The following is a 22,978-nucleotide window of genomic DNA, read 5'->3' as shown; positions in this document are numbered from 1 at the left end:
TTTCCACCTCCAGCTCTGTATCTGGAAACTCCAATTCGTGTGATATGAAACATTTTTCTCTCAAATAAATGTGAAAATATTTTTCTTCAATGCGCTGTGCTTTTGCCTGCGCAAATCGTTGCCATTTTTGTACGCTTAGACTTTGTTCCACTTTTGCAATTCGGTCTTAAGGTCATTCCGGTAAATGTATGGCTCCTTTTACGATTCCTTTTGCCTTTTTCCCATCCGAACTTCGAACTTAACAACATTTAACCATTTTGAATTTTAGCAGGGAAACGAAATATCTTCAGGCAACTCACATACACACCGCTTACTATCCAAAACGTATCTACTTATGACATTATTATTATTAATATTATGCACGGCCACTTTCATTGCTTTCTCTTTTGATTTCCGTTCCATGTTCTTTTTGCTACATGTCCTAATTTTATTAATAGTAATTTTATATATTCCATCGAAAGGCCTCGACGTATGACGACAACAGCGACAACGATTGGAACTTTCATGGTTTTCACTATGGCAGCACAATGGGACGGTGTAACCTGAGTTTGAACAAAACGATAAGACCCACTCACCAACCGGGTCGATACTGGTGGATTTGGGTATAACTGGCGATGAAGACTGCAAGTTCATGTTATCTTTGATTACTGTATTCGACTCGACAAAGATTGATGATGATACCCACTCAGGACACGGTAAACAATGACAAAAAAAAACACGAATACAAATGTGTTTACTTTGCCGTTCCTATTCGTTCGCATAGCATCACATACAAACGCAAATATACATCGTATTTCTGACCGAGCAAAAGCTCTGCATGTTACACTCAAGCAATGTGTGGAGCACCCTGAGCCTCAAGTTCAGCTGCATGTTTGTGTGTCGCTCAAACTTGAAATCAATTTAATCCAATTTCGGAATTTGACTGTTTGTTAGTGAAAAAGCGCCACTAGCACGTGCCTGATTACATTCATGATATCCCCTTTTCTTCAGTCTTCAACCGGAAAATCCGTTGGCCGACACAATAATTCTCATTTCAACGGTTGCTGATTGAAAGAGCTTGTGAATCCAAAGGAATTCGCAATTGGTTTATATACAATTTTATATATGCTTCTTCTCCACTTTCGTTTTATGCATGTTTCATTGCAAGAATATTTTTTTGCCCGTATATTCTTATTGCCAGTAATTCAATTTGGCCGATTCGTTCGGTTGATCCTTCAAAGGCCTACAAACATTCTGATATGTTTTTATCCATTTAAAATCATGTAAAACTGCTGACGAGAATTGATTTTCAAGTAAAATTGCGATTATGATTAGGACCTCAGATCGAAATCATGCCAAATCCCATAAAAAAGAGACGCATTTGAATTTGCGAGTCGCTTCTTTTATTCACATCCCACTTTGATCTGCATCAAATGAATTATTTATTCATTTTGGATGAGCTTTTCAATTAAGCTGTTTGAATATATCAATTTGTATTTGGCGATGAATACAACAAATTAAAAGCATGCATGAGCTATCATTTCCAAATGATTATACTATGTATCTATGAAACGAAGATGTTCACTTTTCAAATATTTTGATTAGAAAATAAATGGTAGCTTCGAAGAAGCAACAGAAGAAAAAAAAAGCGAAATAAATAATTCGGTGATGTGTTGATGACTTTCTAGTTTCTAGTTCAACGATTCAGATCGTGTATTCAGCTCAATCCGTGTAACACTCCTCGTTGACACTCAATTATTCGAAATATGGCGTTGTGTCATTTGTCGGCCAACCTTAAAATCATACTTCCAGCAAATGATGCGTGTGCAAATTACATGATTAGCAATTTGGCCAAACGCCTCAGTCAGTTCAGTTCAAGTTACACCAACCATCATCATCTCCATCACCCAAAATTGAGAAATTGCCCCTAGAATTGTCCCAACGAGACATGTTACATTATGAGCATTGCGGCAACGGTACAAAGCATTTGCCTTTTATATTTCAAGTACTTCTTTCAATTTTTGTCTGATTTGCGAACATAAAGCGACTCGTTCGCATCACATTCATCTTCAATGGCCCCATGTCTACGAAAAAAATTTGTACCAAAATGGAAAAAGGAAAGATGCTGAATAAAATTGCTATTGAATGAGTCGAATTAGCATTTCGTATTAATTTCGGTGTGCCATACTTGAGCATCGTTCCTGATGCTAAAATGCCATGCATTTGCTTCAATTTCGCACGATGAGACGCCATTGATTTAATGTATGTCATTTCTCGGATAAAGTCGATAAATCTAATGCAAAGTTCAAAAGATTCAATCAATATCAATCCCTGATTTGGAGTGCGGCATTCAGCATAATGTTGAATCAGCATACATTTAGCTTCATTACCATGCAGTGTGCAATTCCATCCTTGGCGGCATTATCCGATTTCAAATCGGCTCGGAAGTTCGAAGTTCAGCCCATAACTTAATTTCAATTCGATTTTGGATCACGAAAAAGGTGGCCAAATGGGTCAAATTAGGTTAAAATGGATTTATGTTCAAATTGCGTTAAAATACAATACCAAAATGGATATCACCGAACGCGCACCCGCACACCATTGTCAGATTAAAAGAAAGTACCGAAAATATTGATGTAATTTCATAAGGTATTACATTTGATTGACATTTTGGCAACTTGTTCGGCCTTATTTATTTTATGGTCATGGTGCGATAAAAACGGCTGTAAAATGACTAAAGCGTTCGGGTAAATGAATCCCCAAAACGCGGTGATGTGCAGCCTCATTGGTCGAAAATAATGTTTTGACTTTGAGTTTGATGATAAAGAAAACAAAGAGCTTCGTTATCATACCAAGACACGTATGGCATGTGGAAAAATTCAGTTCACCATGTTACGTCGAGGAGACAAACAAAGTTAAGATGAAAAATTAATTTTGTACAGTGGATTTAGAGCGCTTTTCTCTGCACATGCCAAAAATAATTATTTGCTGAATCGTTTAGTAACTTCAAGTTGATATAGACGTATAAGATAAACTGCGACTCTCCATAAAATGTAGGACACGAACGAGAGAGAGATCACAATGAAACACATATAATGACAAACACACGCTCAAATTCACTAAACACTATCAATATTTAATCATTTCTGGCTCTCCATCGCAGCTGCTGCTACTACTGCCATAGTTACTTAGTGTGGCATTATGTTGACATCAGTCACTAACAACTTGAGCACTGACAACTAGTTTGTATGTTTAAAGTTGAGGCGAGTGAGCGAGCGAGCGAGCGGGCGCATCCCGTAAGAACGGTCTACATTTTATGAAATATTCAACGTTTGACTCGAAGATAAAAACTTTTCTTTCTGGTAAAGTTTTCATTCACACTTTTACTCAAGTTTCATTTTCGGAGAAATAGCAGAAATATCGACTCGATGCGTTGACAAAATGCAAGGTAACAGATAGCTTGATATGCTGCCAGCGATTTGGTGCGACAAAATTGACTTATCCGAAAAACGAAAACAATGGACTACCCACAAGTGTCGCAACAATGAAAAATTATTTTCATCGGCCGCTTTGTTTGCCAATTCGCTTGATACGTGACGCGACAGCAAATGCTCTGAGCAAATGACACACACAGAGAGAGAGACAGAAGAAACATCGAATTTCAACCCAAAACTATTCGAAACCAGTCACAAAACTCGTTTATTGATATCGTTCTGCTGCTATAGTGTTGTTTTAGTATTGCTATTAAATTTCAAATGAGAAAAGTTTCTCATGGTTCAACGCAGGAAAACCGATTTTTCCAAGCCGTTTGAATAGTCGTGATTATTTTTCGAACTGTTATGCTGTTACCGTTTTCGTAAACTTGTCTCGTTTTGTTGCTCTAGCAATAACTCTCCGTTTTTGGGTGAGCTCACTGACAATTTCATCTGTTGAGCGCTTTTGTTGCCTTAACCACAGCACACACACACACACACTCATTTTTGTGTGTTCCATTTAAAAATGTTTGCAAGATGGCAGCAAATTCAAAACGGAGACAGGTATAAACGAAATTAAAGCGTCGCATGAAAAGTATTACACAAGTTAATTACAAACCGAGCAACATTCAAATGACTGAAATGAAATTACGCTTTACATTTTGTATTTTACATTTTATCGTTGCTTTGCTCCAGTAAAAGTGGTAACCATGCCTTTTGTCGTTCAAAAATTTCTCGTTCGCTTCCATTCAGCTCTAAAATCGGTGTATTTGCACGGTGGTTTTACGTGCTTATTCCAGTTCAGATGAACTTTATAATCTACATTGCAAGCCAGCAATTTTCTCGGAGAATTTTAATTTGCAACAAAATGAATTCAAATCGTTGTTTCTGATCCATAATCCGTTTATTTTACGCTTTTCTTTCGACTGAAAGGTGAACAACGCTCTGCATGATAATGACTAAAACTTTTTAGTATTCCATTTTCATTTTTTTTTCTTGCATGGCAAGAGATTAGAATCTCACCGCATTGCATGGAAACTACTCGAACACATTATGGAAATATTGAAAATTTCTATCGAACGTGCAAGAGTGTCTGTCCATTTATTGTTCGACTTTATTTCAGAATTTTCGATCTTTTTACTCTCGTTTTTGTTCCATTTTCTCTATGTTTTTCCCGATCCGATCCGTACGGTTTTCATGAATAATAAATACTCAACTATCAACCCGATTCTGACAATTTTTCCAAAACCATTCTGCTTGCTCAGGATGCGCACGGCTCATGCAGCAACAGAATAACGGATTTTAAAATTCAACGCATTGATGCATAAACACGAAATTGTCATAAAATTAAACACTTGAAAAGCTCGATTCCCCTGAATTGTGGCTACTGCATCGAACATTAAGTGTCAATTCGATTTCCATTTCATAGTCAATTTATGCATATTTTTGATGTCACCCCATAACATAAATATAAAATTGAAAATGTGCCATAAATTCGTTGGCAAGTAGTGACACCTTTCTCTCCTTCTCCCTCTCTCTAACTCCTTTTTTTTCCACCGAGACTGCCCATTGATATCCATCAGACTCAGGGTGAATTTCAATTGCGGTCGATAATTTCCTGACACGAGAAAAAAAAGTTCCATAGCATAAAAACTCATAGCATAACAACTGTTGATGAATCGAGAGGAGTGGAAAAGAGAGAAAAATGCTTTCATTTTACCAATTTGCAATTTTGGAATTGTTTTTTTTTCTCTGCACGTCACAAACGAGTTGTTCGCTATAAAACAAACATTTGCACAGTCGATAAATGTTTTTGAAATGGTTTATTTCTAAAAAAGAACTCAGAAGATCAGTCTGTGAAAAAACACTTTTTTTTCTAATTGGGGAGTTAACGAAATGGGTTGTCTGTTGATTTTCGTTTTTCTCCGAATTTGTTTTTATTATTTAAGCAAAACGGTCAAACGAATCCATATAGAGAGTCATCTTTAAAAGATTTACCTCAACCTTTTCAAAACAAAACAAAAAATGCTCAAAAGGTCCAATTTCATTTCAGTTTGTTGTACCGGAAATTGACCGAGTCGGAACAATGCCATTGAATGGTTAATTTGATCCAATAATGCAGATATAGAATTTGCTGTGTCCTTTCTTTTGTGTGCATGCATAGGATTTGGCAAACGTTGGTTTTGAAATTTAATTTGAATAAAAAGAGAGAGAGAGAAAGAGAGAGAGAGAGAGAGAGAGAGAGAGAGAGAGAGAGACGAACGCAAAGAATACGAAACCACAAAAAAGATATGTTTTTCACCTAAACATCGGGGTATAGCCATTCTTCTTCGAATGCTGTGCATAAAACATGACCGAAGCAAACCGAAAAGAAATGATGCGTAACAGTTTCTCTCTGGCATCACATAAATAATTCCGAGCGATGATTGTGGCCCGGACTTTGAAACAAAAGTTCCAATCCCAATAGAATATCAATTGTCCAAGGTTACTGAACGCATTCGTATTGAATCGAACCGATATTGCTGGACAGCAGTTAAAAGTTTTATTTGTTTGATGAAGTGCAAATGTTGGAAAACAGAATGGATGACACACTTCGACCAGCATCGTTATGATGGTGTGTCACTTGTCAAATCTCATATAATTTTTATAGTTTATTCGACAAAAAAAATAGTAATTTTGGTTTTAGTATACACACTATCACCATCACCATCTGTGAAAATGATGGAGTGGTGCTCGGACACGATTGAAAGCTTTCAGCTAGCTTTACTTAAAATTCATCGAACATCCGAAGCCACAAATTTGGGGTATCACTGACAGTCACACATTTCACATGAAATGTGTTGGTCGATTTATGTTGGTAAATTCTTCGAAACTGAACCAAGAAAACATACAAAAATCAATACACAGGATTGAATCACAACAATGAATGCCTCGAAGAAAAAAACTTTTCAAACGGAATAAGAGAGAAATGTTTCTCACTCCCATTTCGCTTTGTGTGAACAATACAATGTATTTTGATTTATACGCAAGCGGTGTTACACTGGTTGTTACTAAATCCATCGTAATAGCTTATATACTTTGAGCATCGGAACAAAGGCAAAGCACAAACAAAGGAGCCAAAAACAGAGGAGAAGAAGAAGAAGAAGAAGAAAAAGTGAAATTGAATGGAATAAAACATCAAATAAAAGCGTTTCAGACTTGCGCTGCTTGCGATACTATCGTTATGAACTATGATTACAACGAGATGATCGGGAATGAATACACGGATAATTCCATTTATTAACACTTGAAATGTTCAGAAAACGAAGGAGCGATGTGACTCGAATCGTACACGCAGAATGAGAGATAGAAAATTTTTGTCGACTGTGTGTGTGTGTGTGCCTGTGCATGTGACAGGATATCACATTTAAAACCTCACAATCGAAACTAATCAAAAGACTTTTGCCAACAAATTTGAAGCAGCAACGAACGAAAGTGTACGGAGGAAGATTGATAATCAATGGAGAAGTAAAAATCAGTCATGTGGGTGAAATCGAATTTTATGAGTCTGTGAGCCATGTTCTTTACACTTGATATGTCATTTCTGCCCTTTGCTGAACGGACACACGATTGTCATTCGGTGACTGAGCACAAGACGCAACAGCAATAGCAGCACAAGCATAGTTTGATTTTCATTTCGAACGATGTATGGGCATTTTTGAGCAGAATGCTCACGATGTCATCAGGTTCGACCTTCCGACAATCATCATCATTAAATTTTCCTTTTCACAGAATTTTTGTTATCATCGTTGATTGTCTTCCGATTGTAAAATGCTGCTCCGGCATCGATATGAGGGTGCTATTTTTAGATGAGCAATGAAATGTCAAGTGTAAAGAGAAGATCCATACTGAATTCACAATTTGTTTCAATCGGTATCGGATTTTTCGCTTCGTCCTGATGTGTCATGGTGTGTATGTGTGTATGTGACAACGATTAATCGTACGCATTTCTCTCTTGCTTTCTCTCTCTCTCTCACTCACTCACTCCCCGTTTCGTTTGTAATATGAAATATCACGCTTTGTTTTCGTGCTTCGTGCTTCGTGTTTCGTGTTAAATTTTAATGTTTCCATTTTATGCGATGTTGATAGGCAAATCGATTCGTTGGAGATGGCTTTTCTAAAACGCATCACTTATTTCCACAATGACAAATGCGGAGAATTCGTTTAAAATTCCGTGCATTTTTAAGCTCTCCCACACCGAATACACACACTTAAAAGGATAAAAAAGAGAACAAAAAAAAAAAATCGAAAAAAGGAAGGAGATACTCACTTATCGGTGCGATATCAGCAGTTTTCCAAGTCGCTCAATGTGTTTATGTGTGGCTTTTTTTCCACTGTTCCGTCTCAAATGTTATTTATGATCGTCATTGAATCGTATCTTGAAATTCGGTTTTGGTTCTCTCGCTTCGTGCGATTCAATTCACGACACATGAATCTCCAAATTCCGCAGCGAATTTCTGAAACGAGCACAAGGAATTGCGTTAAATTCTACTTGGGAATTCAGTAGTACACACAATTAAAATAAATACACCATAATGATATATATATACGAGAAAAGTAGACTCCTGTTTCTCTCTTTCTTCTTTTTTCTTTCCTTCTTTCCTTTCATTCATTCTTTCGCTTCAATCGACTGAACTGGCATTTGGTAGCAAAGCAATTTTGGGTGTACATAAAATTAAAAACGGGGAAATTCACCTTAAATTAAATTACAATTGATTCGCTTTCTCTCTGTTGGCTCAACTTTTTGCTGTCTCGATTGTACGTTACGATTCTCCCTGTTGTCGATTCGCATCTCGCCATCGAAACGTTTCAATTCGAACAATGAAAGCAAATCAAATCAGCTGCAAATCAATAGCAGTCACGCATTCACATTGTACACTGTATAGTCACAACTCGTGTGTGTGTGTGTGTGTGTGTGTTTTGTTTCTCCTCTTCTGTTAGCTATCTGATTCGAAAAAGGCACCAATGGGAAAAACAGTGAGCCGCCGAGAATAACTTCAACGTTTTTTTGTCACTCGGTGTTTTTTTTCCGTTCGTTCATGTCAAAATGTATCTTTTGTCAATTTGGTTTATTGTGCGTATAAAGAACCCATGGCAATTTTTGAATGTTTGGGTGTTTTCAATCAAATTTGATGCATTTGAGTTCTTATGAACGCCCCCTGAATTTTTTCAACACTTTTGCGAAGGTTTAAGCAATTTGCGCAATTTGAGCTAATTCAGCTATTGCTATAATGGACTGTTTTGAGCAGCAGCTGTCACTCATTCGAAAAAAATTTTAATTATTATTTGTGTCGGCTTTAATTTCATATTTGGAAAAATGCACCTCATTCGGAATAAAAATTAATATATTTCTATAAATAATACTGCAACGATAGAAAAAAAACACCAATAAACTAGTTTGTTCGCTTCCTGCATTTGTTCGATTAAATATTTTAGTGAATTTGGATAATTTTCCGTTTAAGTTAAGTATTAGAGTGCGTTCTTAATGCTGAGAAGTGACTTCTTTTAATGATACAAATAAAGAATAATATCAATAATAACATTTGATAATTTTCAATAAAAGTCTTCATATAAATAATACTATACAAATCATGAGTAAAGTATTCCAAATGTTGTCCAAAAGTTTGTTTAAAGCTTGGGTATGTTCAAATAACAAAATGCCATCAGTTCTTTTGGATTTGATGTTGTGTGTTTTCGTTTTATCTAAGTTCAAAATAAATCTGTACTGTTGATTATTGAATATGGTTGATTTTATACGCCAATTGGGTCGTTCGTTGGCATTTTGACTGAACATCAGCGGAACGTGTTGATACAGAGTGAGGCGCACCTACAAAGCGACGACGACTTGCAGAAACATCGTAGCGAGAAAAAAAATTGAATGTGTCGTGCGGAATAACCCTCTTTTGACTTTGATATTTCACAGAAGACTCATTCTTCGTTTGTGTGCCCATCAATTTGGGCTTCTTCGCCTTTTTTTTCTTGCCACATTACAATTTTTCAATCACAACAGACACCCCTAAACAGCTATGCGTACATCAAAATACGCGCATTTTCCACTACCTGAACGGTATTTCCTCTATTGGCGAAGGTAAATTTGCAAGTCAATCAAAAGAAAATACCGAAATGTGTGGCAGGGGTGCGTGTGTGTATATCTTGTAAAATTATATTGACAACTAGGAAACAGACAATTATAGCCAGTTTCTTTGCATTTGCCATGCCTTTTTGGCCAAATAATGGTTTGGCATGAGTTGTGCTATGATTAGGAGCCGGTTTGCTACATATTTATTTTTTAATGACATCGATCCTTCTTTCATTGGCTCCCCTTTTTTGTTACGCAGCCTGTTTGCCATCGTTAACTGAATATTGTCACCAGTTTTGTGGATTCCACCTGTATGTATGTGTGTGAGAAACTTTTACCCAACAAAATATTTAGTTATGCTTCTTTACGGCGAAAGATAATGATGAGTTGGTATGATGAAAAGGATTCACATTACATCACACACATACAAAGCCACAAAATGTAAACCATTCATTGTGTCGTCTTCAAAGGAGCATAGACTGAAGACTGATGGCACGCAGAATGGAAACGACTCTATAATTCGACTACCGGCGACTCGTAAATTAGGCAGTTCCGATTCGATACCTTTGCGTATGTTTTCTAACAAACGATAGAGATTGCATACAAAATTCATCAAGGTTAAACAAAAATCAAGTCACCATCACCGCTGCCTCCGCCACACGCATAAAATAGCTTACTTGAGTCAGTCACCGCTTTCATTTTCCGCCATGATTCCTTTGATCGTGTGCCTTCTTTAATGCATTTTATTTTCAGATAATTTTATTCCCAAGGCAAGAAGGGAGCGAACGATATGGAATTCATTTCGTTTTTTTTTTTGGAATGGGTTTATTTCGTTCTCGCTGACTTTATATATTTCATGCTATCGCGTAGAGCTTTTTCCATAATTAACATGGAATAAGATTGTTTGGTTCATTACATTGATTTTCGTTCATATCTCCAGTTTGATGCTTTGATCAGCGCCCACTCAAATTACCATATCCATTTCTAGAGCATCTTTTCACGGCCTGGTGAAGTCAAATGAAATTTTCTAGCAAAAAAAATTCATGGAATAACAAAGCGTATATATAATATATTTAGGATTTGGAAAATGTTTCTACGCCCTTTAAATGTATGAGCTGATCAAATATTCTTGTATCATTTTTCATATCCTTGAATAAGGTTTTTTCGTTTTAATGCGATTTAAGGCCCAGGGGCAAATCACTGAAATGTAATTTCTAATAATGTAGAAGAATGAACATAATAAGTAAGTAATTTTTATACTAAAAGTAATTTGTGGTATACCTGTCATATCCTAATCTATCGGTACATTGAAAAAATCTGTTAGTTCAATGTCATTGTCATACATAAATGACTTTTGGTAAAAAGTAATTTGTAATTTGCCTACTCAATAGGCTAGGTAATAGAAAGTAAGTAGTCTACAATTTATCTACAATTTTTTGGAACCATTCTTCATTCGAAAAAAAATTCGATTTGTGGAAAATACGTTTTTTGACCAAGATTTGAGTTGTCCCATTTTATAACAGTTTTTCGATAGCCGATTACTCGAAAAAATTGTTCCTACATAAAAAAAAGTAAAAACACTACATTAAAGTACATAAAATCTACAATTGAAATCGCCCTACCCGAAGTCATTTCGGCAAATTTGCCAAGATTTGAATATTCATCTATTCGATTTCATTCCACACCGTCATACAAAGACGAACACATTCCAGAATTTTTAAGGCATTTCTGTTTAGCTTCGACATCAATCTCGGAGCCTACTTTATTATTTAAAGCTCATAAGTGCCAAAAACGTAAACAAATCGAAAGTTATATGAGTCTAGCCCATCGATTATATTACGGGATGGATTTAATTTATGTTTTCTATTCCTGTGCAGAAACAAAGAAGCATTTCAGCATTTTGTTCGTAATACGCTATGTTTAGATGAATTTTACAGTCTTTTGGATTTAATAGATATCTCCCCGATTGCTGTGGCATGTTCAAATAAGGTAAACGGCGCAACGGTATTTTTTCATTGCGGTTGATTTTTCTAATCGTTTGCCATCAAAATAAACATTGACTCGTTCCATATTTCACCATTGAAATGGTATTGCTATGGCGGATAACGCGTCCTTTTATTGGTAATCGAATTTTATTGCTTTGCTCAAATGAAAAGTAAACTTTTCTTTTATGATTCGTTCCGAGGGACGTATTCATGGGCCATCGCTTCGTTGAAAGAACTGTATAATCTAGGTATATTGGTTTTCGAGCTTTTCTTCATTTTCCCATTGAAATCCAATTGGGTTTTATGATTTAAACGATTGAACGTGGCCGCTGCCGTCGCCAATTTAATCGGAGACGAGAAAAAATGACAGAAATCGATTTATATGATACAAATGTGTGCCCCAGTCATGAACGTGTTGTGCTACCAGATATCTTCCAGTCGCATCGGCCGCCAGGGTTTCAGTTCGAGTCTTTTTGTCGTTCACCTAAATTTCACATCATAATTGATGTGACTGAAAATACCTACATCTCGAGCAATGTGAATTTATGGAGTTGTCTGTTACGATAAAGACGTGTTGAGGCTAAGGATACACTTGAGAATTTCACTAAAAGTAAATCGCAAAACTATGCAACCTCTTTCCCGAATCGAACCGTTGTGTATGCGTCTTTGTTGTTATTACATTTTCGGATCGACGGACGTTTTATGTTCGTTTGCGTTAGTTTGAGTGTTCGGTTGCTGTTCAAAGTTACAGACGTGTTCTATATATTTCAGTGACAAATCAATACAAAAGAATTTCAAGATTTTTATTTGCATATCACGATTGTGTTTGCAATTCAAGAAACTCTTACAAACGACCAAACACAAACACACCGCAAAATGTAAAATAGAAAATGCAACACGAATTCGAAGAAATCGAAATAGTAGTAGCGCAACAATTGGAATTGGGTTTATGAAGCGCGTAATCGGAAATGAAGGCGGAATTATTGATGGGATTGCAACCATATGGAAAGAAGAAGTGTTATTTATCATGTAAAAGTGGAAAAATTCACATCAGTATCGAACAACAACAACGAAAAAGAAGAGAACAAAAAACGAATATAGCAGATAGTTCAAGGGAAAATGCATGCAATTAACTGAATGAAAGCGTTTGCACGAGCAACAGGAAAAATGACGATTTTCAACATAACCCGTTTGGTTTTTTTTTTATTCTGTTGAGTCAGAATGGCATAAAATTGCAAACTCCCATGGATATTCCATATATAGGGGACATTGCTGCAGGTTGGCTACCACTATTTGTTTTGGTCATAACTTTGTCAGGAGTGAACAATTAGAAGAGATTAAGGTACCGTTGGATAGATAATGTCTTGAGCTATAATTTTGCTTAAGAAACATATGCAATTGCTTTTCAAAAACAAAATTTATGGTCAAATTTCTGAAGGTGCTGAAAATGGCGAAAAATTTTTTTTGCTGCAGGTTGAGAATTTTCAAAATTGTTATTTAAAATGTAAAAAAAACTATAAAAATATGATATACTTTCAATGTTATGATGATTTTATTGCTCTATAAAGCAATTTGGAGCCCAAAAATTACTCTAATTCATCAGATTCGTTGTCCATTTCCTGAATGGTAGTCCAATCATAAATTTGATTAAATAAATAAATTTTCGAAAAAAAAAGTCGTCTTAAATGACTTATTTACTCTTCAATAATGATTCATAAACGAGAAAAACAATAAAATCTTTTATATTGTAAAAAATATCTTTTTTCAACCTGCAAAAAGTCACTTTCTCAACCTGCAGTTTTATAGACATTTTTACCGAGACTCGCAATTTTTTTTCAACACCACAAAATGCACATAATTCTTGTTGAATCGTAAAGAGAAATGAAAATACTACAAAAAAACGGTTGCCCGACTCTTTTTTCAATGCAAAATAGTCACTTTATGACATTCGGCAATAACTAAAATGACAAGTTGTCGCACAAAAATTCATGGGCGTATTGGAAGTGTATCAAAACAAACGCCAGTTCTGTCGGAACAATTTTTAAAAAAGAACAGGCCTCAAACTTAGATTTTCAAAACTACTCCGATGGCGATATGATCACGTATAGTGAAAAAAAGTAACGATTCTCAACCTGCAGTAATTCTCAACCTGCAGCAATGTCCCCTATATATATATATCCATTTACTTTTTTTCGAGGTATAATAAAAGCGCCTCATACGTGTCGTTTCGCTTAATGGTACACCGTGAAATATGCAAATAATGCACATTATTCACGATAGAAAATATTTTTTAAAATGACGAGATTGATAGATAGTGGTGTAATACCGATACACACATGTACACATATTGACACACTTACATTCATGCTTACGCATCAATTTCCACAGCCATTGCAATGTAAAACCATCAAATCTCCAATTGATTTTCTGTTTATTTTCGGGCTTTATGATAAAAGCCGTTTGCTGTTCGATGTGGCATACGGTTTTTTTCGTCAGCCCTCACCAGTATCATCAGTAACAAAAACGTCATTTATTGTTAATTCATTCCTCGTTTTATTCATTGCAATTCTTTGTGTTTTACTGGGAAAATTTTATATGTTGCCATTTGGCTTCGGTTCGTTTGGAGGTATTCCCATCGGATACAGTTTTTTTTCATTTCAAAAAATAATATTTAAAAATTTTCATGTGCCCAAAACACGAATGGAAAAACTTCTCACTTGTTTGCCACAATTTGATTATTCAAATATAAAAAAATTTCTGTCTGTGCGTCCGTCGCCAACTGCTCATTCGTATGGAATGGACGGCCATATATTCAAAGGGCTAATTAAGGGAAAATAAATTACTTCGCTTAATTGAAATATGCGACTCATACTGCCCGACATTTTAATAATTTGATAAGCTCATTAATTGACATTGTTGAATAAAATAATTAAATTGTTAAAACAGATATGATTGGAAGCAAAATCAATTTAATTGAAAATTTACGGCATCAGAAGCTAAAGAATTCCATTGCTAAATGAATTCATGGAATTTCAGCCAGAAATTCCAATGGATTGGTATTTTGGTGTTTGTGTAAAATGTCGATTGGGCTAGCATTAGATATGTCGTCAGTGGCAACGAAGCATTTCCGATTTCAGATTGCGTCTCTGTTCGAATATTTTGAGCGATTCAATATTGCCGCTTGTCGAAAAGGGGCAGGTTAATCTTGTCACAAAATTCCTGTGTAATGGCGCTCAGGCGAGTAGCACTCGTACTATATAGATCGAAGATGATAAAGTCAATTGAAATGATTTACATTTTTGTCATTGCTTGCCGTAACCGCAACCAATAGAACAATAATATGCAATTGTGCATGCAAAACGAAATTATGGCATGAATCGACTTTGCATTGGAATGCTGCTTCCGTTGCGTATATCCGTGGTACGTGAATTGATTTTGCATACCGAAGCCAAATGCGAAAGAGCAAAAACGTGGAGAGCATTGCGATGAAAGCAAACACATTTAGTTGCTGTACTAAACACACACATGCACAGCACCATGAACATTGGCCCATTCGCATACAGGTTGATCACGCTACGTTCATCTTGGATGATGATGATGATGATGAGTGCAATCCAAAGGTGAACGTGTCAACTTGATGCGAAAGCGGATACGTGCAAACACACACACACACAAGCACACACGGTATTGGGCTCTCTTCTTCGTTTTGTTTGATTTGTACCATTGCCACTGAATTTTTTTTTCTAGAGCTAGATATTCGGTAAGAATTACTACTGCTGTTTGCCTTGCAACCGAAACCAGCATGTGAATATTTTCAATTTGCCTAAAATCGGAAATGCGACTGGGCAAGAGAAACCAAGGACCGGAATACATATCGGTTCCATCGTCGCCATTGATTTTCACATTACCGATATTTACAGGAATTAATTGAAAAGCAATTAACATGTTTCAAATTCAATTTTGCCTACGGTCTTATTTGAGTAAGTTTTACGGTGAAACTCGCTCAGCCATTGCGCTATCTTAGATTTTATGATGGTGTACAGACTCCAAAACCACGACAACCAATGAAAAAGATTTCCAGTGAAAGTTTCAGCAGAGAACAGAAACAGCGCTACAATTTCAATGTTTATCTATAGGATCAATGAAGCAAACTAAAGTAATTCGTCTTTATAAGGTTCCGCTTTTCGGCATACTCTTGTCTCATTGGGAATGGTATGCTTCACGTAACCAAATCCCTTGTCGTATACGCTCCGAATTCGAATGGAATCGATTTCCGAGTCAATTACATTACGGTTGAGATCGCCTCTGCTATGGTGGAAATTGGCGGAGGATACGTTCGGTATAATGCGGCTGATTTGAATGGAGCAAACCAGGCAACCAAGTATCTCAAATGTCATGCAAATTCACTTTAGATCGTTATTCTTGCGTGAATTCATCAATTCAGGAAGAACCTCAACGAGCGAACGTTTACCATTTTCAGCACTCTATTATTTTAACGAATAAGGCGCTTAAATTCGTACCACTCACTACTAAAATGTTCGCAAAAACTTTGCTCAGACATTTTCTTTGCGGTTTTTGGTGCATGTATTTTAAATGTGAAAATGATATCGTGCCGAAATCACGAACAGCTCTCACCAAATAAAATCTTTGTTACTTCCGGATTTACACAAATGAATTCGATTGGTTCTTGAACGGTAATGCAAACACTGAATAAATCATCTGCGAACTTAATCAATTTTTAAACGTCAAAACGATGACGGGCTACGGCAACGATGCAATAGACTTTAACGGATCGAGCAATCACATGAATAACAATACATTTGTCGTCCGTAATCTGTATTTTCCAAGTTGATCGATGTGATTGGATTATGGGTATGCGAATGCGAATGTGAACGTTATTGTATTTGCGATGGATTTTTGTGTGTTCCACATTCAGGCAATAGGTAAATTAATCAATCAAAGACGACGTTAATACGATGTGGTATCATGGCGGAAAATGTACTTGGTGCGCATTTGGTCCCAGAAGACATAGGAAATTGTAATCTTATTAAGCTTTTCATATCGAAATCGATGTTGAACAACAAAAAATCAATGCCAAATGACAGATTCGATGTCTATAGAGACTTTCACACCCACTTACTATCCAAATAAGCGAACAAATCCACTTTGTTCCAGACAAAAATACATTTGCCGGCTGGAAAAACATGTCGACGATAGCAGAAATTGGTTTCGGTATGTGTGTGTGTGTGTGTGTGTGTGTGTGTGTATGTGGTGAGGGCCTCTAAGTAGGCTGAACGAGAGAAGAATGTCGCGTTCATAGCGATGAACAAACATTCATCCATTTGTATTACGAGAGGCGTATTAACACTTAACCCAATTCCAAGGCGGATTGACGTGAGTTATGTCGAACAAAATCTTAGGCGAATGATGTGTACGCGAATGTCGTGTATAAACAATGGAACAATCATGATGTAATTCGTGAATCTATACATCTTTTCTCGCATGAATCGGTATTTCTCGGAGGTATTTGTAATTCGACGACATAATTTATTCATAGAGCTTTATTTTCCATTATAAATCAATTAAAACGGCACAAAATGACCTGAAAAATACGAAATGAAACGAAATGCCCGTGTTTCTTCTAGTGTAATTTCAAGCGCTTAGCATTTTGCCATTTTAAATATTCATCTAATGGAACCATTTATGTACGCATAAAGGGACGAAAATAGACGAGAATTGAAACTGACCTAAAAGCATCTGAAACTGACGCGATTGTGCGGTCACAGCACACCATACACAGTCAAGGAATTACATCAACGTGGAGAAAGAGAAAGAGAGTGCAAAAAATAATAATAATGCTTTCAAACAATTACTTTGAGGTCGAGTCGAAACAATCCCATTCCAAACAAATTCCATTACGCTCGAGATAAGTGCTCCGATATTTTTCACAAATCATTTTAATTTCTCGACTTATTTAGCACGTATAGTAAATTGTGGGTATAAATCACAATAAACGGTGGAACAAGTTGTTTTCTTCTTTCTCTTGCTGTACTGCTTGTGATACCTATTACGTGCGATATGTATATTCCCAGCATCTCGCTTATATTCTATTCTCTTTTCTCTTGCATTAAAAAAAATCTTCACTAATTTGAGTCTTCCTCTCATAATATTTCCATCAACAATATCATCGCTACCATAATATTGGCATTCTTGTTTCTGATTCGCACTAAATATGGTCCACTTCGACCTTCAGTTGGCTGAAAATTATTCACGTTTCTATGGAATCTTAATTCTGCTCAAGTTGCAAAATGGTAATTCATTAGATGCTCTGGGTGCTTTTTCCTCTCTGTCTCTTTTATTCGAGCACTATTCAAACTTCTTTTTTTTTCCTAGTAAGTGTATGCCCCCGACTGCTTCGGAACACGCGTCGTTCTGTGATGATTACATGGTCTCTTAGTTCTGTCGGTTACACAAATCCCCTTTTAAAGGAAAAAGAAAGATTTTTCATTTCAGCAAATTTTACCATAAAGAATTACAACCATTTTCTGGGTTATTTTGCCTTATTTCAACTTGATACGATTGTGACTTTTTTCAATGGATGGCGCTGTATGTGTCACATGTAAATACCATAGATAATCTATGAAAAACTTTGAACTTTCATTGATTTTGGATTTTTTCAATAGAAGGACTTATAAATTTCACGTACAAATATCATGAAAAGTTCAAATAGGGCAACGCTGGTAGTCATTCTTTCAAGTGTTTTCATAGCGTTTGTTGGATTTAATATTCTTTGAAGGTGCAATCAGCAAACAGCAAAAAACGAAGAAAAAATCTAGAGCAATTTCTTCATCAAGAGCCACAAAAATCATAACGAGAATAGAATATATGAACGCGTGAGAATAAAAGACTGACGCTAGCAGGTTTTTTGCAAAAGCGGGATAACAATCAGTTGCACGCAAAAGAGACATTTCAAAAGGTTACACGCAAACGGAAAATTTTATTTTGTCGCATTTTGAATTTTAAAGCCGTGAGTACAACAACAATATACTTCTCTCTTGCGTGCAACCTTTTGAAATGTCTCTTTTGCGTGCAACTGATTTTTATCCCGCTTTTGCGAAAAACCTGGTAGCGTCAGTCTTTTATTCTCACGCGTTCATATATATATTCGTTTCCATTTCTTGAAAATTGATGTCGCTTGTTCATTTTGATATATTTGCATAAAATAAAACTTTCTTTAGCTTTAATTTGTAACTCCGAAAGAAATTCTTCTTTGATTTCCACAGAAAACTTTCCTTAAATTAACATTGATTGGGTGTGCTTGTTGGCTCATCTTATTATACATTTTTCGTTACTTATGTTAACCGCAACACGATGGAATCTATACGTTCATGAAGTAACTTTAGCGACGACAGTGCAATATAAATTATTATTCTAGGCGGACTTTGTTCTCAGACTGTATAAATATTATCCCTTTCTATCGGCAATATGTTCTTTGCCTGTCGCTTGTAATTTGGCTAGCTCGTACAAGCATGAAATTGAAATTGTTTGCGAAAGAGCCATACTTGACAGCGGCGACTGACAGTCGCTTTAACCATTTGAAAATGTTAATACCATAATCAAGTATTTTTAAGCTCTTGTTGATATGGATTTACAAATTTAACGATTGTTGTTAATCACAATACACAAGATGAAAGAATAAATATACATGCATTAACTTCCATATTCCATTTCTATTTACTTAATCTCGCTTTGAATTGTTGCATCTAGAATGTTATTTGAAAAAATTTCTCAAATTTTGTTTCGTCGGCCAATTAATGACATTCATCAGCGTCATATCACATAGTGTCTCTATACATCTATTGCAAGCTGATGCACAATGCACATCTGTTTCCATAAAAAAATTTAATAAAACTCTAACGATTCGAAACAACCGAGAAATGTCATGATTTTCCGGGATGTAACGTGTGCAATGCGGATAACGAACTATTTTCGATATTCCATCATGTATTTCCATGAATAAATTATTTCAATCACAGTTGACAAATGTTCGACACACAGTGTGCATATATGCGATTGTTTCGATTCCAAAATTGATTTTATTCTTCATTCAAAGTAAAAATGTCAATTAAACTTTGACTGAATGTACGTCTGGCAAAAGTATTATTACTGTGATTTGCTACATTGTATTTAGTAGAACTGTTGCCAATACCAAATATCATCAAAATATGGTACCGTCGATGTGTCATCACAACATTTATAATTCATGGAATATTTTCAATTAAAAGGGTTGAAACCTTTATAAAAAATTCAATTTGATATTGTTTCGTTTTCGATTTTACGAGATTCAGGGAAATACTTTATTTCCATGTTTGCCCATTACATGATGCGACGTATATACGTCAGTGCAATAAAAAGAAAAGTTTTATTGCAAACAAATAAAGGGGAAAATCATCGTTCAAAAATCAAATTATAATGTTTACAATTCATAAAAATCAATGACATTCAACCAAGGGGCAAATCACTACTGAAAAGACTGAAAACAACTGAATAGAACTGAAAAATACTTTTTTCAGTACTTTTCAGTGTATTTCAGTATCAAAATAGATCGGGATTTTTGACAGTTGAAATTTGTTTCGACAGATTTGCCATCTATTCATAGTTCTCCTCGAAAATTAATGCCATTTTCAGTACTTTCATATACTAATGCAATGGGCACTGAAAGTACTGAATTCAATTGTTCAGTAGTAATTCGCCCCTTGCATTCAACAATTCATAACGGACTCGAACATCCGCACGCACACATACGATATATGGAATATGATATTTTCATGTATGTGCGCGCGTGGTGTCGGATCACATATCCGGAGCTGTTCGCGCAATCGATTAACAATGGATGCCATGCTAACAATAATAATGATTATTGCAATGCTACGCCATAAACCAGTTTATGATCTCATTTCAACCATGGTTATTCGATAAGCATATGCGCACACTGAGTTATTGTTTTCAGCTTCTATTTTTGGTCCATGCATTATTTTTCATCGGCATATATAAATACGGAGGGAGAGAATTCGAGAAATTTAATAAATGCAGAGACAACCCATGCATACCACAAATCTACTATATGCTCCCACCACTCAACGAGCAATGTTGCCATTCCATTGCCTTCACCAGCGACATATAGATTGTGATTTTGCCTCCCACACTGAATTCATGTTTATTTTTTTGTGTCGTTCGTCCTTGAGTCCATTTACTTTATAATTTAATTTTTTTTTTGTTTCTTCGGAATGGTTTAATGGCATTCCGATGGAGTGGCAGGGGAGATGCTACATTTAAATGATTATTGCCAACCGCTCAGTTCCATCTACTCTTGTGCAACACATATAATAAAACCAGTGTTATCAATAGAGGCATGAAACAAAAGCGCAGAGAACAAAACGAATGTCGTAGAATCCATAAAAATCATGTTAAACAGTTGCAAGCAGTAGCAGCAGCGCCAACGCACCACATCAACCCAACTAAATTCTGAAATTCCACCAACAATCGCATCTTTTCCTCACTTTACCAACTTTTTTCCAAAACATCAAACACATTTTTTCGCTCCGTTTTATTCGCTCTCTTTCGTTTCAATTCTTTTTCCTGTAGCGATATGGTGTTTGCAAACAAAATCGTTTGCATTTTCTTCTGGTATTGTGGTTTTGTGACAAAACGAAGACGGGAAAATATGCCGTTGATTGCCTGCGTAATGAAGGAGTGTTGTGCCCATGCAGGCTTCAATGTATACTCGGGATTTTTCCCATATTTTGTCTACCCCATTCATTGTTTAGTTTGAATTGTAGATTTATTCAGATGCGTTCGTGGAAGCTATCAACGCCCAGGGAACTCAGTTTAAAGTGAGTGTCTTTGAGTTTCGTGCGAGCGAAAGACAGAAAGGGTAAGAGAGACAGAGAGGAGGGCATACGATTGTAATGGGGGCACAATTTACTCTTTGACATGTTTGCAATCGTAAAATTGCGTGCAAACAGAGATCATTTCTCAGCAATTTCCTTTGATAAACACATGCGCCTACACTTGATAAAAGGGAGCGAGAGAGAGAGTAAAAAGCTATTCATGACTCTTTCCGTTCGAACACTTGTTCCGTGCTAAATCGAAACGAGTCTGAATTTGATTGCCTACGTGTGACATTTGGAATGAAATGACGAAAAACAAAAACCATATTCGAATGCTCCTGTTCTCGTTTTGTGGTTGTTGTTTTTTCTTGGTTTTCTTCTTCCGTCTCGGTCGATGGGTGAGGAAATCAAGCCACTATATGAAATCGGTAACCTGATTCACTCATGCCTTTTTTCGCTTTTAGAATCTCAGACACTCATTGCTGATGGTTAATGTGCACCTTACTTTAATAAGTACTATTACTTGACACAAAAAGAGATGGAACAACATCAATTCTTACAAAGCATTCGCCTCCGTATTGCGACTCACTCGGTGGAATCCATTTTAATCATTTTAATGCAAGTTGGATACGTGGAAATGACCGACTTATGAAAGAGTCATATAGATAATTGCTGTTGAAGCTATTGTTTTCTTCTGTGTAATTCCAACGTACGACATAAACGTGCATGCATTACACATGAGCGGCGCACATTTGTGCAGAATAATTATGTAGATGGCTCTCAAAAAATCGATCCCGGGATTTCCTTTAAATTCCCATGTAACAACGACATCATCTCAATTTTGCTTGAGAAATGACTTACGCTTTGAGATTGTTGAGTAATTGTAGCAAAGTTCCATCATTCGAATCCTCTCATTTCGTGCAAAATCATGTTTTCTTTCTTCCTTGTTTGTCTTCACACGACATAATGTGAACAGAATATTTTTGTGGAAATTTTCATCTCAACAAACAATAACCTCTTCCAGCTCTATACTTAGAATATGAAGTATACTTAAAACTGCTCACAGCAAACTCTTTGTAGCACACACACACATGCACAGGTACAAAAATGGTCCAATTTCGGTCAGTTTAATCGACAATTTACTCGAACTTCGTTTCAATTAATTTCAAATCAGCAGAAAGCACGCGAATAAAAAGCACTCGGTTTTACAATTAACACGAAAAATCGTGTTTAAACATGGGTTTTTGCGTGTTTTGGCACATTCTACGTGCCATTGATTCTTCTTCCAACTGTTACCTAGGCACTCGAAGTAAGGTTGATGAGGGGCACTTTTTCTTTCGCTTCGCTTTTTTCTATTTCTGCTACTTAGATCTCGTTTTCGTATCCTCTGCACTCACACTACAAACATATTCACACCGCAAACCGGTGAAGTGGGAACCCACTAAAATACATCAAAATCGTAAAACAAATAGATGCGCGTTAAGCAACAAATCTAAATCCAAGTGTTTATCTCTCGTCGGTGAACGACTAAAG

General features: G+C 36.1%; 1 protein-coding gene across 7 annotated transcripts in view; it reads right to left on the bottom strand.

Moving 5' to 3' along the window:
- Positions 1-22,978, bottom strand: part of LOC129580426 (high affinity cGMP-specific 3',5'-cyclic phosphodiesterase 9A) — a 103,959-nt gene that overhangs the window by 21,166 nt on the left and 59,815 nt on the right. For 6 of the 7 annotated variants that reach the window (XM_055470850.1, XM_055470852.1, XM_055470851.1 and 3 more), the window contains one exon: positions 7,762-7,948. The gene's annotated coding sequence lies outside the window, so the exon portion shown is untranslated. Of the gene's footprint in view, positions 1-7,761; positions 7,949-8,186; positions 8,285-22,978 lie in introns of those variants that run through there. The other variant, XM_055470856.1, reaches the window with a different exon arrangement.

The sequence above is a fragment of the Sitodiplosis mosellana genome, unplaced genomic scaffold (genome assembly GCF_009176505.1).
Source record: "Sitodiplosis mosellana isolate CC-2019 unplaced genomic scaffold, AAFC_SMos_1.0 Smas_scaffold_1, whole genome shotgun sequence".
NCBI classification, from domain to species: domain Eukaryota; kingdom Metazoa; phylum Arthropoda; class Insecta; order Diptera; family Cecidomyiidae; genus Sitodiplosis; species Sitodiplosis mosellana.
Note: the sequence above shows the minus strand (reverse complement) of the source record. Positions and strands in the feature narration are given on the sequence as shown.